A 17,315-nucleotide genomic window follows, 5' to 3' on the forward strand; every position below is an offset into this window, starting at 1 on the left:
AGTATGGATTGTTTCATAGTCCTTCAGTAAAGGGGCGATATTGAATGTTTCTAGCTTCAACTTTGGATACCAGTGCGTGCATGTATTAGCATGCCTAGCTTTTGCAGTGCTAAGAATTGGTACTATAAAAAATAAGCTCATGGCAGACTCACGCAAAGACTATCGGAAGGAGCTTGGTGCCTTCAGACCAAGAACTTTGCTACTGGGTACACTGTCTACCCCAAAGAAAGTGATGCCAGCTACAGAGACATGGCTGGTGTTGTTTCCTGCAGCACTGCTCGTGACGGGAAGACAAGGGCCTATTTTCTTCAAAGTGCAGGTAGAATGTGTGGAAACACACTGTGGGCGACATGCACCAGAATCAAATGCTAAGTGAGAAGAGCAATAATCAGTTCCACTTACATAAATGAAATATTTTCTGCATTTAATTTGTATACTTGGTATTTATAAATAAATTAAAATATTTACCTTTGATATGAGGAATAAGAAACTTTGAAGGCCTATGGGTTAAAACAGAAACATCAAACACCTATGAAATGTTTAAACCTGCTGCCCCTATTTGTCAGTTGGCTTACAATCATTGTCACACCCCTCCCATTCTAAAGGCTGACTGCTCCTGGACATAACAACGTCGCTGGATGCCCTGACTGCAGAAGCACAGGTGAGCTCTGAGATGGGATCTATGTGGGCACAGCCCTTGGCATTTTCTCAAAGAGTCACGATGTTTTCTGCCGTAACCTAGCTGCGCTCTAAGGAAGGAAGGAGGGTACAGATGTATAAATAGCAGGCAAGTCTGTTTCGGTGCCTGCCTCCCTCCAAGCCCTCCCCGGCCTCTCGCTTCTGCCTCCTGAGCCCTGGAATTGCAGGCATGTGCCACCACATCCGGCTCTTTGGAGCCTTTGAGTATGACTCCTCTGTCCTTTGATATTGCTACTCTGAGACATCAAGCATCAAGTAAGATTCCCATCGAGAAGCGTAGTTTTCAAAGTCTGGCTTTTTTCAGTTTGCTTGTGTGTGCTGTGTGAGTCTGGTGACCTCGTAGCTGTCTGCTCTATGTACAAAATGCTGTGGCTGTGGTTCTAGAGCAGGAGGCAGCCAGACGAGGTTCTAGAGCAGGAGGCAGCCAGACGAGGTTCTAGAGCAGGAGGCAGCCAGACGAGGTTCTAGAGCAGGAGGCAGCCAGACGAGGTTCTAGAGCAGGAGGCAGCCAGGTGAGCCTGGGAGCCACAGTTAGTCAATCCTATAAATGAAGAACGGTCTTTACATTTTTTTAAGGAGTTAACAAAAGAGAACAACAATCTCATGCGACAAACAGTGCACAGCTTCACTGAGACATCCAGTACCAGACTTTTGCAGGAAACATTCACTGAGTCTTGTTACAGATTCTTGAGTTGTTTTGTTTGCTTTTTTGAGACAGGGTTTCTGTGCAGCCCTGGCTGTCCTGGAACTCTCTCTGTAGACTAGGCTGGCCTCGAACTCACAGAGATCTACCTGCCTCTGTCTCCCAAGTGCCGGGATTAAAGGTGTGCGCCACCACTGCCAGGCGGATTCTTGAGTTTTAAAGTAGATTAAAAACCTGTTAATTGGAAATCATCTATGGAAATAATTGATTGTGTAACTGTATATTCTAAATACTAGACAGTCACAAACACGATGGCCAGGTGGCTCGTATGCTAACACTGAAGATAAATGTTTCCTAACAGCTAGCTCTGTGTGACTGTGTCCTGGGACGGACGGTGAGAAACCATGATGAGTACGTTTCATTGGATTCTTTGTGTGCTGTCTGAATTTTTTAGACACATATATTGTATTTATGACAAGAAGCAAAATATATACATGAATACGTACATGTTATGTTTTCTTCTTGTGTTGGAAAGGTGAAACAACTGGACAGAAACATTCAGGGCTGCTTGTGGCTGACTTTGGTAAATGAGATAGAGCAGTACACACTTTTCTATATTCCGTGCTTACACTTGTACAATCTTCCCTCAGCACCTACTCAGGAGCACACTCCTGAAAATGTCCACACTGACGCTACCTGCTTGTTTTCGCTGTCACGACTGCTGAACCTACAAGTTTAGTGTGCACTGTTTAAAGAGTTAAAAATGACTGGTCGCCGATGGCACACCTTTAATCCCAGCACTGAGGCAGAGGCAGGAGGATCCTTGTGAGTTCGAGGCCAGCCTGGCCTACAGAGTGAGTTCTAGGACAGCCAAGGCTACATAGAGAAGACCTGTCTCAAAGCTTGATAACCGAAGAAAATAAGGGTTACTAAAAGCGTTATTTTATCAAGTCTTCCTGAGTAAAGTCCACATTGTCCACAGCGAAGCAGCTGGTGGTAGAGCGTCTCTTAGAGAGAAGTCGTGGGGAAATGTTTGGTAAGATGTGCGCCAAGACTGGGCGATGGTCCAGCCACCAGGGAGTAGGCGGAAAGGCCACTCAGGGTGCAAGGTCAAAGAAGAGTAGGGGAGCAACAGGCTTTTCTTTTTTCTGAGGAGAGGGAACACCCTCTGGGAGATGCAGCAGCGCGGGGCCCTGGGAGTACCAAGACTGCAGAGATTACAGAGAGGGATTTGGCCATCTCTTTAGTATTGGAGGGTCCCATCTAGACCAGTGGTTCTCAACCTGTGGGCTGTGACCTCACTGGGGGTTGAATGACCTTTTCAGGGGGGTTGCGTATCAGATATTTACATTATGATTCATAGCAGTAGTAAGATTACAGTTATGAAGTAACAATGAAATAATTTTATGGCTGGGGTCACCACTCCCTGAGGAACTGTATTAGAGGTCACAGCAATCGGAAGATGAAAACTGCTGTGTCAGACATTCGCTGAAACAAGAGGCACAGGTGATGTTAGCTCACAGGTTACTTTCAGCGCAGGGTATTAGTAAAACCATCAGTTACTTGAAAATACTTTTAAAACAAGGAAGATAGACATCTGTTTGACGACAGCAACAGATCAAACAGGGGAAAGTGAGGTGAGGTCTTTAGATTATGGGTAACACGGAGGAAGTTGTATAACACATGCGTGGACTTCCTGTTATCTCAGCCATGCCAGAGAAAACACCTCGGGCAGAGGCATCTGACAGAGAGGTTCTGTAGATATCGCGGTACAGATGGACTGAGAAACACCTCGAGCAGAGGCGTCTGACAGAAGAGGTTCTGTGGGCACCGCGTTACGGATGGACTGAGGTGTTTACCTCGAGTAGAGGCGTCTGACAGAAGAGGTTCTGTGGGCACCGCGGTACGGATGGGCTTCTGGGAGGGAACAAGCCCACCCCAACCAGCCAGAAAGCACTATCAACGCTGAGTGACAAAACTAAGATGTCAGAGACATCAAGAAGATGGTTGCGTTTCTAAGACCACAGAATATCGAAAACCAACTCAACAGATGCAATTGTACTGTCAGGCTTAAGATTATTACCGCAAAACCTGCCCTTCATCAGCTAAGACCCTTGAAACAGCACTTCAACACAGCAGTAAGGAATATCGACCTTCTAAAAACAACAGCAAGAAGGAAATCTATCTTCACGTTTTCCTCTAATAATAATTCACGTATGACCTCTAACAATAAAAGCAATTTGCTTTTGGTATTACAATCATCATAAATCCTTCAGTTGCTTAAAAGCTGTAGAACTTAGCATTTTCAGAAGCAAAAGTTACATCAGGTGCCAAAAGCGAAACCACAGGCACCATGTGGTTCGTGTCAAACAGAGGAGGCTGTGCTCGCGAACATCGGGAAGGCTGAGTGACAGTCAGGATGGAGGGACGTTCGTTACAGACACAGTCAGAAGCAAATGCAGCTCGGCAACCTCACAGAAGGGTTTACAGCTGCATCTCGCACTGACCCGAGCCTTCCTTTCCAACACCAGCTGTCACAAGCATCCCCAGGATTTCAAGACAAGACCACTTTTTTTAAAAAAGATTTATTTTGTTTTCATGTGTGTGAGTGTTTTGCCTGGATGCGCACCACAGGCATGTCTGTCCCCATGGGGTTCAGAAAAGGCCACTAGGGTCCCTGGAACTGGAGCTTTGCATGGCCACAGTAACTGGGGAAGAAGTCTCCCCACCTGCCTCCAACAGCCTGTATCCCCACACTTTCCAGCTTTTCTCAGGAGCCTTCTTTCTCACCTTAGAAGTCACATGACTTCAAAGACCTTCACTTCCGGCTCCATGAGAGCCACACCCACGCTTCTGTCTTTAGCTCAAACTGACATTTTATAACTTTACATTGGAAATGTCATTCTCAATGTATATGGGTCCCATAAAGCCACCACATTCTAAACTCACCATTCCCCAGGTGCTCAGATACCTGCTGTATTATCACTATTTTTAGTTGCTGCACCTTCTAGGTACACGTAGCTCCAGAATCATCCACGTATCCCAAGCTCACCCACGTCGCAGAGGCCCTCTTCTCTGCTCTCCACCTGGTCTCAGCACCCACAGATTTGCTCCCCATCCCATTGCTGCTGTCTCGGCTCATACCTTGCCCTTCAACAGCTGCTGGAGCCCTGCTGTGCTCACCCACTCTCTCCGCTTCCTGCCCCTGTGCCTTCACGGTCCTCAGTTCTAGACTCGGGGCAATCTGGGTTCTGGGGCAGACGTTCCTACAAAGGAGAATAGTTAAGTATGGGAAGCAGCTAATCCTGCTCACTGTGACACTTCCTCCAGGCCTGGAAGCCGAGGACACACTGAGGCGCCTGTCATATCCACACCTGCGTAGCTGGAGAAAGGGGAAGGTTTCTGGACAGCACTAGCTTTTGACATGGAAGGCACAACCTCAAAGACTTTCCTAAAGAACATGCCAAACGAAACTACACTCACAAGTTTTCTAAGATCAGCTTTTGGCGGAAACAATTTATAATAATGGCGTAAGAGAGTCCAGAGTTTCAGTGAAAAGCTATACTCACATTTCTGCTCCAAACTGGCTTTCCGAATACAATGCCCAGTGTAGCCTGACTTCAAAGCCGTCTACCCACAATCCCCTTTAATCCTCACAGCAGCCCCATGACGTGGCCATTATTGCCATTACTTTATAGAAAAGGATGCCGAGGCTTAGGAGTCGCTTACCATGCTGCAGGAGTAAGATGTCAGGAATGAAGGCCAAGCCTGTTTTGCTACAGCTGACATCTCTATCCTCTGAGGTAGGACAAGCGATCGACAAGGGGATGGAAGGGGGAGAGGGGCAGAAAGCTTTTGTCATTTGAAAGGGCTTCAGAGAACTGCAAAACAGTTACCCACGTTTAAGTAACACAGTGATTTCTGAATAAAAAAAAAATCAAACAAATCCTGTTTGTTCATGGGCATATATATATATATATATATATATATATATATATATATATATGAGTTATCTGGGGCCAGAGAGACGGCTCAGAGAGACGGTTCGGGGGTAAAGGTGTTTATCGCCAGGCCTGACAGCCTGAGTGTGATCCCCGAGACGTACATGGTGGAAGGAGAGAGCTGACTCCTGCAAGCTGCCCTCTGACACCCACATATGTGCCCCCCACACTAATAACAACCATAATAAATAAAGGCACAGATATAAGATGATCTCCATTTCCAATCGTAAGGAAGCAAAATGGCTAAGGGAGGGGGAGTGGCCTTGGGTGACTCAGGCCTCTCCTGTAAACAGCAATCACCACATAATGTCACGTGTGCATGCGTGATGGTGTGACGTGAACTCCTCCAGGTCGGCTTTCAGAGACCTCTTTCTTTCTGCACTAAATGTCCAAATTGCTTTTTGTTTACTTATTTGTTTATTCTAGACTTTACAAACTCACTCCTAACCTTGTTTCTCGTTCCGTGTGAGGTGCCAGCACATCCCCCCTTTCCAGCCTGAGGTTGGGGCGAGAAGCCAGATAACCAGGTTATCAGAGCACCACAGGAATCTGCTCGAGACTGAGCCCAGGACCTGCTTCCTACACTGGCGCTTTCTCAAACGCCCGTTTCTTACCCGTCCAGCACCAGGGACTAAGGTGGAGGCAAGTGCCCTTCTCACCTGGCATTCTTTCTCCTAGGCTGGCTAGGAACACTCTCTTTCTCTACTGACTCCCAAGGAGAGTGGAAGTCCCCTTTCTTCCTTTATAAGGTTTCCTGTTAATCGATATATAGACTAGGAGTGGACTATAAACATGGGAAAAAGGGTTGAGAAATCTGAAATTTTCTCACTGTGATTTTGCTGGTGTTTAGGGAATGCTTGTCTGTGGACTAAATGATCCCAGAAGACAATAACCTCATCTGTTGTCTTGGCCTCACTGAACTCAGAGCTCTTTGGTGTACCTGATTTTGCACGGCCCAAACCTAACAGCAATCGACACATAAGGAGATGACAAACAAGCCTACTGGATTACTGATTAAAAGTAGGGACACTAGCCCAATGCAGCGGCACATGCTGGTACTTTAATCCTGGTTCTCTGGAGACAGAGGCAGGCAGCTGTCCGTGAGTTCTAGGACAGCCAGGACTGCAATCTGATTTAACTGATTACTGATAAATTTTCAATCCAATACCCATGAAATGAACTGCCTTACAAAGCAAACTTAAGCCAATAGCGAACACTCTAAAGAAACGCTGCATTGGCCTTAGGAAAAACTACGTAAGATGGTCTATAATCTCAGTCTGGGAGGGTGAGACCAGAGACTCTAAATTGGAGACCATCCTGGGCTACACAGTGAGACTCGTTAAAAACTCCAATGTCACAGAAGAGGGTTTGGTGCTGAGTGGCCTGCGTTTCTGCAGTGATTACAGTATCCGCTTTTATAGTACGCACAGTAGTGAGGACCCATTCCTCTTGGAGCTGGTTTTGGCTCACTGCTATGAAGCATGTGCAGCTGACTGGCAAAGCATTTCAAACAAGCCCCACATCGAGAGACAACAAGATAGCCTAAAAAATTCACAGCTGCAAGGATCAGCCTCGCTTGTAGCCTTTGCATTGTGGCTAGGAGAGAAAACGAAACCAAACACAGCGATTTAGTAGGATAACAAGCTTTGGACCTCCCCTCTCCCCTGCAGCTGTTAAATCTCTGCTTTCTGAAGAGCAATCCCATCTCAGATACACCACACATCATTGCTGTTTCTAGGCTCCTCCCCCTTTCTCCAGACAGAGGGCTCTTTCTTAGGCGACCAGCTTCCTTTTGTTTTGATGTATAGCCCTGGCCTGAACAACCAGCTCCCCAGCCCTGACATGGCAGGAGAGCGGAGCTTTGGCGCTGGGACCCCAGACACATTCACTTTAAATAAGCGATCCATCTTTGAATTGTCTACTTTGTGAAATTGACTACATTTTAAATATAAAGCAACCAAATTCTCCAGAGGTGTCACAAAACCACATGGCATGGGGTTACTGTAAACTCGGCCAGCAAGCGTGGGCATCACACCAAGACATGGCCTCCATGATCTGCTTAAATACCCTTTCTCTTTGGGGACAAAGCCAGGTCCCCTCTTCTTCCCCGCCCCCAACAAAGCCTGGACCTACAGCTCCCTTCCCCTCCAGTGCACGTTTGATTGGGGTAAAAACCAATCATCTCTGGAAGGAAGATCTGGAGCAGGGTGTGGTCATGGATCCCTCAAGTCCCTCAGAGGCCCCCAACTATGATGTCTGCCTGGGTTTTTCAGTTTTTCCACGGTGCGTGTACATACACCATGACAAATCATGTAGTCACTTAGCGGCCACTGCTGCCTGCTCCGGACCGTGGTCCACTGGCTACCCTGCCCACTCCACCATCTTCCCTGGCTCAGCGCCACACCCAGAATCTTCTTTATGATTTCTGTAATCAGGGTCTCACTTTGCAGCTAAGGTGACCTGGAACTTCATACGTAGCCCAGGCTAGACTCCAACTTGTGGTTTGCACGCTCCTACTATTAAAACCACAAGAGAACATACAACCCTCCCTTCCTCAGGGCTTTGGAACTTCCCATCAGCCACCGCCCTCCCAGGAGTGCTCACCCAAGCTTCTCAGCATTTTTTCTCACTCTTCAGCCTTCATCTCTCATCCCTCCCTCCAGAGACGGCTCTCCTTCCCACAAGCCCCTCTAGTCACAGCCGAACCCACCTCTGTAGTCTCTGCATCACTTCTACCTCAGCATGGATGCCCTCCTTACTTCTTGTGGCCTGCATCTTCCCACACTTATTCTCAGACCTCGGTGGTTTGGGCAGAAAATGCTCCTCCCCCCCCCCCCCCCAAGATTGCGTACCTGAGCCCTCGGTCCCCAGGTGGTGGTGCCCTTTGGGAGGCTCTGGAACCTTTAGGGGAAAATAGGAGGAAATGGGCCACGAGGGAGAGGTGGGCTTTGAGTTTCTAGCTTCATTCCACTTCCGGGTTCTTTCCTTCTCTTCCCCTATCCGTTCCCCTCTGTTCCCCCCAATCTCTGCGTCCTGTGCTCCTGCCTCCTCCTCCCCCACAAAGGACTCTGTCCCTCTGGAACTGTACAGCAAGAGAAATGGTTTCTTAGGCTGTTCTTGGTCACATGGTCACAGCGACAGAGAAGTGACTGAGGCCATCGCCCCAACTCCCTTAGACCCTTGTGTTTGGGACTCCTGGAGTTCGACTGCAACATTGTCTTGTTCTCGTTGCTGTTTCTTTTTTTCATCTACGTTGTATGAAGCTGTCATTGCCACAGTTAGCTCCCTCTTCAGTGTTGATGACACCCAGTGCGGCCCTTTGGTCCTTTTCCTGAGTTCCACTTAAGAGGGTAAGTGCCCTCCATCCCGATTAGAGTCTATTGGGTCTTCCTCACCGCACCACACCTGATGCATTAGCAATCCGCCAAGCCTACCATTGTGTGTCTCAAATCCATCCGCTGTTCCTCCATGCTTTCTCCTCCATCCCATTCCAAGCCATCGTCATCACCTCTTGGCCTTCAGGACTAACAGGACTAACTCCTGACAGGACTCCAGGCACGCACGGCCTCCTGCTTCCCTTTCTTCTCTAAAGGGATTCCAAAATGACTTTTAATTTTAATTAAATAATTTAATTTTAATCCTTCTCTAAAATAATTTTTAAAAACAAAACTACTTTTTTAAAAAAATTAAACTGTTTTTTCTTGATGACAGCCATTGATGACGGGGCAAGATGGATGTCTAAAGAGTTTCAGTTTACATTCCCTGGTGGTGAAGGGCGTTGAATAACTTCAGATATTTCTGGCCATTTTTATTTCTTTTGAGAACTGTCTATTTGGCTCATTAACACACGTATTGATCCTACAGGGGTTTGGAGCTAGATTTTGGACTTCTTTCTATGTTCTAGCTACCAATCCCCTGTCAGATCTACAGCTGGCAAAGATTTTCTTCATCCTGCAGTCTGTCTCTTCTCTTTGCGGCGTTTCCCTTGTTACTGAGAAGCTTTTTAATTTCATGTAATCCCAGTGACAACTTGTGGGATTGTTTTCTTGTGCTGTTAGGGTTTATATAGCTCAAGACTCCACACTTTTATACACCCAAAGGACTAAACCAACACAGCACAGAGATACGTGGATACTTGCCGCACTGTTCACATAGCTAAGAAGCAGAGCTAAGAGGTGGGCAGTCCTTGGGCTTCCCACAGGTCAGGGAACCCTGATTGCTCTTCGAGCAGATGAGGGAGGGGACTTGATTGGGGGAGGGGGAGGGAAATGGGAAGCGGTTGTGGGGACGAGGCAGAAATCCTTAATAAATAAATAAATTTAAATAAAAAAAGAAAAAAAATATCCATCAGTAGATAAATGGATAAGGAAAAGAAGGAACACATACACAAAGGAATTGATCGACCATCAGGAATGAAATCATGGCACCTGAAGGAAAATGGAAGTCATCACATTAATAAGCCTGACTCATAAATATTGTGTGTTTTCTCTCATATGCAGATGTAGATGTAAACTTATGTGTTTGTGAATGTGTGTGGAGGGACAGACAGGGTCTACGAGAGGAGGTGAAGAGAATACATGTGACATGATAGAAAGGGAACCACTTACAGGGGAGGGGGCCCAGACAAGGAGGGACACACACACACACACACACACACACGCACGCACGCACGCACGCACATATGCATGACAACATCATAACGGAACTCACTGCTTTGTATACCAACTTTTTTTTTTTTTTTTTTTTTTTTGGTTTTTCGAGACAGGGTTTCTCTGTAGCTTTGGTGCCTGTCCCGGAACTAGCTCTTGTAGACCAGGCTGGCCTCGAACTCCCAGAGATCCTCCTGAGTGCTGGGAACAACTTTAATGTAGTAGCAAAAGCCCCACAGTGGGCCCTGCCTGCTCCTCCTTCCCACCTTGCCTCTGTAGCTGCTCTCTGTGTGAATGCTCTTCCTTCCTGCTTTAACTACTCTCAAGGCCAGCCCCAGCCTAGCAGTTACTTTGTTACTAACGGAGACTTCATCTTGGCTAGGCAGCCTTTCGGGCTTACCTCCTTGCCTGGTCGGTTACTTTCACGTGTGTATTGCCTTTACTCCAAAGTCTTCTTGGGAAGAAAGGGAGGTCCTATCGCCCTTTGTCCTGGCTGGCCAAAAACGGGAATCCAAGGACAGGAGCCTAAACAATTCAGTAACTTGACGAAATAAACTATCAGAGGCCTTTAATAAATAATTCGAGTTTTGTTTTTTCAGTGTTGGGGGGAGTAATCCGGTAGCTCCGGCAAGTACCACCACCAGCAGCTACATCTCCAGGCCAGGGGTGACCTAGTGACTAAATTGTTGGGCAAATTCTTTCCCCGCTGACTTGCATAATTCATCTACTCTGAAATTATCACTTAAAAAAAACCCAGTTTCTTCCTTTTTATCTGACTCTCCAAAAAGCTCTCTAAACAAACAGAACTCAACATCTGGCAAACATTAGCAGATAAACACAGACAAGCTTCAAAGGCTTCAGAGTGTTCCAGAATGAACCAGTTCTCCACTTCTACAACACTGAAGACTGTAGATTTCTAGCATGAGTTACCTGCAATTCTCAAGGATTAAACGGACGTCCTTGAGGTTCTGTGTGTCAGTACTAATGCTAGGAATGAAGTCCGCGTGTTACACGTTAAGAGGTTAATTATTACATAATTTCAAAAAAAATTCTACTAAGAACTAGTCAATAGCGATACGCCTAACAACTTCCAATAAATGCTTCCTGAATTAAACTCAAGGTATTAAAATAGATACACTAAAAAAATAGATACAGTATACAACAGTGCCTACCAAAAAGATTAAAGAGCTAAGAAATCTGAGCTCTAACAAGGAAAGGGCTAATGATCTCATGATCTAGATAAGATCTCAAACGTGATGACCTAAGAAATCGAAGAGAGCAAGATAATTTATATTTAATGGGTACTACCACGCCTCTATCCTATTGAGAGTTCTCAGAGGAGGAGAGGTCATTTCGAGCTAAAAGGTCTCTCTTCATACTCCATTTAGTAGACTTCTTTCTTTTTTTTTCTCTCCCTTGCTCTCATTTCTTTTTCTTTTGGTTTTTTGAGACAGGGTTTCTCTGTAGCTTTGGAGCCTGTCCTGGAACTAGCTCTTGTAGATCTGCCTGACCTCAAACTCACAGAGATCCACCTGCCTCTGCCTCCTGATTGCTGGGATTAAAGGCGTACGTACACCATCACCAGCCAACTGTTGGTTTCTTAAGTATGAAAGACTCAGAACAAGAATCTATAAGTCAGTGGTTCTCAACCTTCCTAATTCTGGGATCCTTTAATACAGTTCCTCATGCTGTGGTGACCCCAACCATAAAATTACCTTGTTGTTACTTCATAACTGTAATTTTGCTACTGTTGTAAATTGTAATGTAGATATTTTTGGACACAGAGGTTTGCCAAAGGGGTCAAGACCCACAGGTGGAGAGCCATTGCTATAAGACAAAGTAAACAAACAAACAACAAAAACTGAACCCAACAGAATGAGAGAAAAAAAAAAAAAACAGAGGCCCCAAAGTATGGATATTTGAAACTGACTAGTCCAAGTCAAGAAGTCTGACCTTGATCCCAGAGGAAACGGCGCTTGAGAGGAACCAAGTTGGGGACAGAACTCAGGATAAATTTCAAAAAGCAGGACCAGAGAAAGAGAGACAAGTGGGAAATTTTACCACTTACACATGGATTATTTAAGAAAGACCTAGGACGGGGGATGAACAGCAGGGACCTGTGAGGTGGTGAAAACAGAATGGGTTATGGATGAGTTTCCTTCCTGCTATGGGAGATGAAGGCACCCAGCATATGCAGATCCATTCAGGCTAAAAATGGGGCTGGAGGGATGGCCTCTCGAGAACTTGCTGTTCTCGCAGAGGATGCAGTACCCACATGGCAGCTCACAGTTGTCTATCATTCTAGTCCCAAGGGATCCAATGCCCCCTTCAAACTCCCAAGGGTGCCAGACACATGCGTGAGCAAAATGTTCACACGCATTAAAAAAAAAATCCACCACCTCCCACAAGCTGGCTCCCACTTCCTCTACCAACCAGACAATATACAAAGGGCAGCGTTTACTGGCTCTCTGCAAACACCCGGAAATTCTCAATCCTATAATTGGCCACAGTGTTTCCTCAAACCCTAATGTCCTCTCTCAGTTCTACAAACCCAAATTCCAACTGGCTCAAATGCCTTTCTCCATCTGTCTTCCCAGGAGCCTCGGTGCAAAGCCTGTCATTAGCTTTGCTTCTTTATAAAATAAATATCTCAAAGGCTTTTCTTATAGTTATTCCTCAGCCTGTCCATTCCTTACAGCAAACACACTCATTTTGACTCCTCCTTGCCTCTTGGTACACGTGGTTGAAGATCTTGATTAAGTAGTAAAGTTAGGAACCCAGATAACGAAGACAGGAGAGTTGATTCTGTATCTTCACTTGGCCGTTCCTTAGTTGCATGTCTTTCAATAAACTACTTAACCTATGTTTCTGTGTATTTATTCATAAGTGAAGAAGAACAGTATATATATATATATATATATATATATATTTCATAGGCAGCCACAGGATGAGCTTACAAGAGTATTGATATTATAAAAGCACCCACTAGATACCTAATAAAACAAAAATCACTTCTCAGGGTAGCAAACTCCTGAATATTTTGTGATAGTTGTGTAAAGCTTTACTACGAAGGCGAAGTTTTAAAAACAATCAAACATAAAGCCAAACTTTAAGAAAAAACGGATACATGCAAATTCTTGCTAAATCATCCTATATGTGGCCTAGGGGTTGGCTGTGACTTTTTAAGACACAATTTTGCTACATTTACTTATTTGGCGCGTGTATGTGCTTGTCCATGCCATGGTGCACACTGAATGCCAGAGGACAATCCACGGAAGTCAGTTCTCCCATTCCATCGTCTGGGTCCCAGGAATCAAACTCAGGTAACAGGGGCCATTACCCAGGGAACCTCTCCTGCATCCAGCTGTGACTTTTACAGTCTTAGTTTTTGAGAATTAAAGTTCCTACGGTAAATAGCCATCTGAACCGGTCTCCCTGCCTCAGCTTTCTTCCCATTTGCCATTGTCTTCCTAAGAAGCAAGCGTAACGTTTTCCCAGTGCTACCAAATCCTCCATTTTATCCCTCCGGTTTAAAGGTCTTTCGATCTTATACAAAGTCGCCCTAATCCTCCCAACCCGGTCCCCAGCTTCATCTCTCAAAACTCACCGCGAAACCCGACCCAGCCAGTCACATCTTTCTGTACGCCATGCCCGCGGGCTGCAACACCTACTTGTTTTCTGGGGCTGCAAGAACAAAATACCACGGACTGCGCAGGTTAACGAGCAATTTTCTCTTCTCTTAGTTCGGGCAGCCGGAAGTCCAAAATTCAGGTTTGGTTTCTCCCGAGGCCTCTCTTCTTGGCCTTGATAATGTTATAGGTTCCTTCCTATGCAAGTGTATCTTTTTTGTGTCCAGTCCTTTTTTTTTTTTCTTGTAAGCATACCTGTCAGACTGCATAGAATTCCCATTTACGGTCTCATTTCAACTTAATCTCCTCAGAAGCCCTATGCAAATATAGTTACATTCTGGGGCAACGAGGGTTAGGTAGGGCTTCCAGATAAAAATCCTCAGAGGACGTTATTGAGCCCATGACAGTTGCTACCCCTTTCTCTGCCCACGCTAACGCCCATCTGTTTTTCCAAGACTGGCCCAAACCTTTCCCTCCCGGCTGATGCAGCGCCCTGTGTTCCCAGTCTCTGGATTCTGCTGTCATGTTGCTCAAGACGCTAACATAACTCCCCCTCTCTTCTCCATATACATAAGGATATAACAGTGAAGATTATATCCTTATAACCAGGACAGCGATACAGAAAATATTTAATAAAGACTTGATGAGAAGTAAAGAGAAGAACATGGACCCTGAAGTAAAAGATATATATATATATATGCTCAAATCCTGACTCCATTGTTTCCCCACGAAGATAGGAAAGTCATTTAATGTTGACTCTCCATTCTAAATAAAGCAGTCGTAACGACGACACTGTAGTTAAAATAAGACTCCTTCGCCACGGTTTTGTTACACAATTAAGAGCTTTGATGTTGAAGCAAAGGTTTGACCATGGCTGGTGTGACAGCCACTTCTACCGTTCAGTGATTAAATAACTTCGTTAATATTCTTCTGCTTTAGCTGTCTATCTGTTAAGAGCCAAAACCCCGATGGTGCTATCGTGGCAATAACCAGGTAAAGGATTCAGTGGGGGTATGCAGCAAGTGCATTATTTTATGTTTCCTATTATTGCTATTGCAAGAACACTGCAGGTCTGAACAGATATGATGGACATCCAATGAGACTATCGCTTCAAGGTCTCAGGTTTCTTTCCAGCTAAATATAGGAACTTAATGAGGTCCAAAAACTGGTCCAGGGACAGCAAGGTGGCCGAGAGATCAAGGTGCGTGTCACCAAGACTGACAACCTGAGTCTGATCCCCAGGACCCACACAGCAGAAAGAGAAAACTGAATCCCTACAAGTTGTCCTCTGACCCCCCACCTGCGCTCATGCATGAAGGCTCCCAGGCACACAGTCACAGCAATGAACACACAAATGCAATTTTAAAAACTAGATGGGCACGGTAGCGCACAACTTTAATCTCAGCACTCAGAGAGGCAGAGGCAGGCTGATCTCTGTGAGTTCCACGCCAGTCAGGGCTACAGAGTGAATCACTGTCGAAAGAAAGAAAGAAAGAGAAAGGGAGAGAGGAAGGGAGGGAGGGAGGGAGGAAGAAAGGGAGGGAAGGAAGGAAGGAAAGAAAGAAATGAAAGAAAGAGAGAGAAAAAGAGAGGGAGGGAGGGAGGGAGGGAGGGAAGGAAGGAGGGAAGGAAGGAGGGAGGGAGGGAAGGAAGGAGGGAAGGAAGGAGGGAAGGAAGGAAAGAAAGAAAGAAAGAGCCGGGTGGTGGTGGCGCACGCCTTTAATCCCGAGTGCTAGCACTCGGGAGGCAGAGGCAGGCGGATCTCTGTGAGTTCGAGGCCAGCCTGGTCTACAAGAGCTAGTTCCGGAATAGGCACCAAAGCTACAGAGAAACCCTGTCTCGAAAAACCAAAAAAAAAAAGAAAGAAAGAAAGACAACCACAACAAACTCAAAACAAAAAAACCGTTCAGATGATATAAGTGAGCCGTGGCTGAGAAAAACAGCATGAACTGCGATGCTCCCAGTAGTCTCACCTCACGTCTCTCATGTTGGTTTTAACTTATTTGGGGTAGGGAAATAAAAAAAAAAAAAAGGCAAGTTTCCCTAGTCCCTGTGACTATGATGTTACGCATCCATAGTGAACCATAAAACCCAACCGCTGGAAATGACCTTTGTGGTACATGTCCGATCCTATCATTTTTTTTCTTTACATAAGTACATCCAGGAGGATTTGGAATGAGCTCTTCATGCCTTAATGAGCAGTTCTAAGAGGGGCGAAACGAGCTGACAGAGTGTACAATTTGTTCGGAGTACCAAAGTAGGGGTTATGGGTTGATCCCTGTCCAAGGTATGATGGAACTCGTGCTAGCAAACAATACGAAAAAATTCTTTTCAACCACCAGTATAAAAGACACCTGATTCATAACTTTGAAGCGGATCAAGTCGAGATTTACATCTTCACTTGTTACGTCAAGTTTTCTGAGCTTCACATTATTGGCTTAAGGGGTTACGGGAACCACACAACGTACCACTCTGAAATGGTGTCTCGCGGGTTTCAAGTATTCAGTTGCCGGTCGTCCCACCGCACAAATAAGAACACGTAAGACTTAAAACACCGTCTTTCACATAGCTATGTTACGGGAGGGTTAAACGTCTGAGACTTGTTGGATACTACTTAATTTTAAAAATAGAAAGCTGGATAGTTGCTGGGATGATAAAGTGCTTTGAATTTTGCCCTTCCTACCACCCAGCGTCCTTCAAAATTTGTTTCCCAGTGTCAGGTCCACCATCACTAATAGGCTACGTGGAGATCACTGTAGCTCAGACTTTCGATAGAACAGCAAAGGGTTGAAGGCCACAAAAATTTTTACTGAGGCAGAGCAAGAACTCTGAGTCCGGTTCATTCTGTTCCGTGGTCCACGTAAGCTAGATGAATTTCCAAAGAAAAATTACCAACTTTCCTGATGCAGAAAAATGTGCAAATGCAGGTCATCGATTTCACTACCCTAATTGTGATTTTTTTTTTAAAGTGGGACGAAAAAGTTTTGGCAATGATAAGGACACCTGCCATTCTTATCGCTTCGACCTAAGTCTACCTTTTCTTTTCCCTTTTAAAAGACATGTGACGTTTGGCTCCAAATCAATTGCAAAGCAAAGCCCAACACAGAAAGCTCTTTCTAGTGTCCTCTCCTCCCGTTTACACCACAGATGGCCACCGGGAGCTTAAGGTTTATCGTCCAGACACTAAAGCCTCTCATCCTAAAACGGCAGAGCTCCAGATGGGAGCTGTCTGGCAGAGGATGGGAAGCTGCCCATCTTCAGAGGTGCCGATGGGGGCGAATCCGGAGGCTAGACCCCAGTGCCCATCACTTTCCACCTATCCTTAGGAAACATCCCTTTCCCATCTCGGGGCGTGGAACTCCCACGAGTGACCTCCGGGGACCGGAGGGACCCAGGGCAGAAAGGGAGAAGTTGACAAGGGCAAGTCCGAGTCGCGCGCGGGAGGTTACTCACGGCAATGGCCCGGCGTCCTCGCTCCTCCACTCACACTCGCTGAGGAGGAAGAAGCCCCTAATGCTGCCACAGCCTGAGAGCTGCAGCCGAAGCTGCCGCCGCCGCAGCTACCACACAGTCCGGGCGTGGCAGGGGACTGGCGGGCGGCTCCACCTCATCACTCGGCGACCTTGGATCTGCGGTGACGCCGGGTCGACGGCAGCACCCACCCAGCTAGGGAAGCTCGCGGACCCACTTTCCC

The 17,315-nt window shown here is 46.0% G+C and overlaps 1 protein-coding gene across 1 annotated transcript in view; it reads right to left on the bottom strand.

Moving 5' to 3' along the window:
• Positions 1–17,253, bottom strand: part of LOC121458755 (trafficking kinesin-binding protein 2) — a 56,606-nt gene extending 39,353 nt beyond the window's left edge. The window contains exon 1 of the mRNA XM_041668107.1: positions 17,075–17,253. The gene's annotated coding sequence lies outside the window, so the exon portion shown is untranslated. The remainder of the gene's footprint in view (positions 1–17,074) is intronic.
• Between the last annotated feature and the right edge of the window lie 62 nt (positions 17,254–17,315).

This window comes from Microtus oregoni, unplaced genomic scaffold (assembly GCF_018167655.1).
Source record: "Microtus oregoni isolate MIOR12 unplaced genomic scaffold, Mior012 000018F_ref0000195, whole genome shotgun sequence".
In the NCBI taxonomy this organism is placed as follows: domain Eukaryota; kingdom Metazoa; phylum Chordata; class Mammalia; order Rodentia; family Cricetidae; genus Microtus; species Microtus oregoni.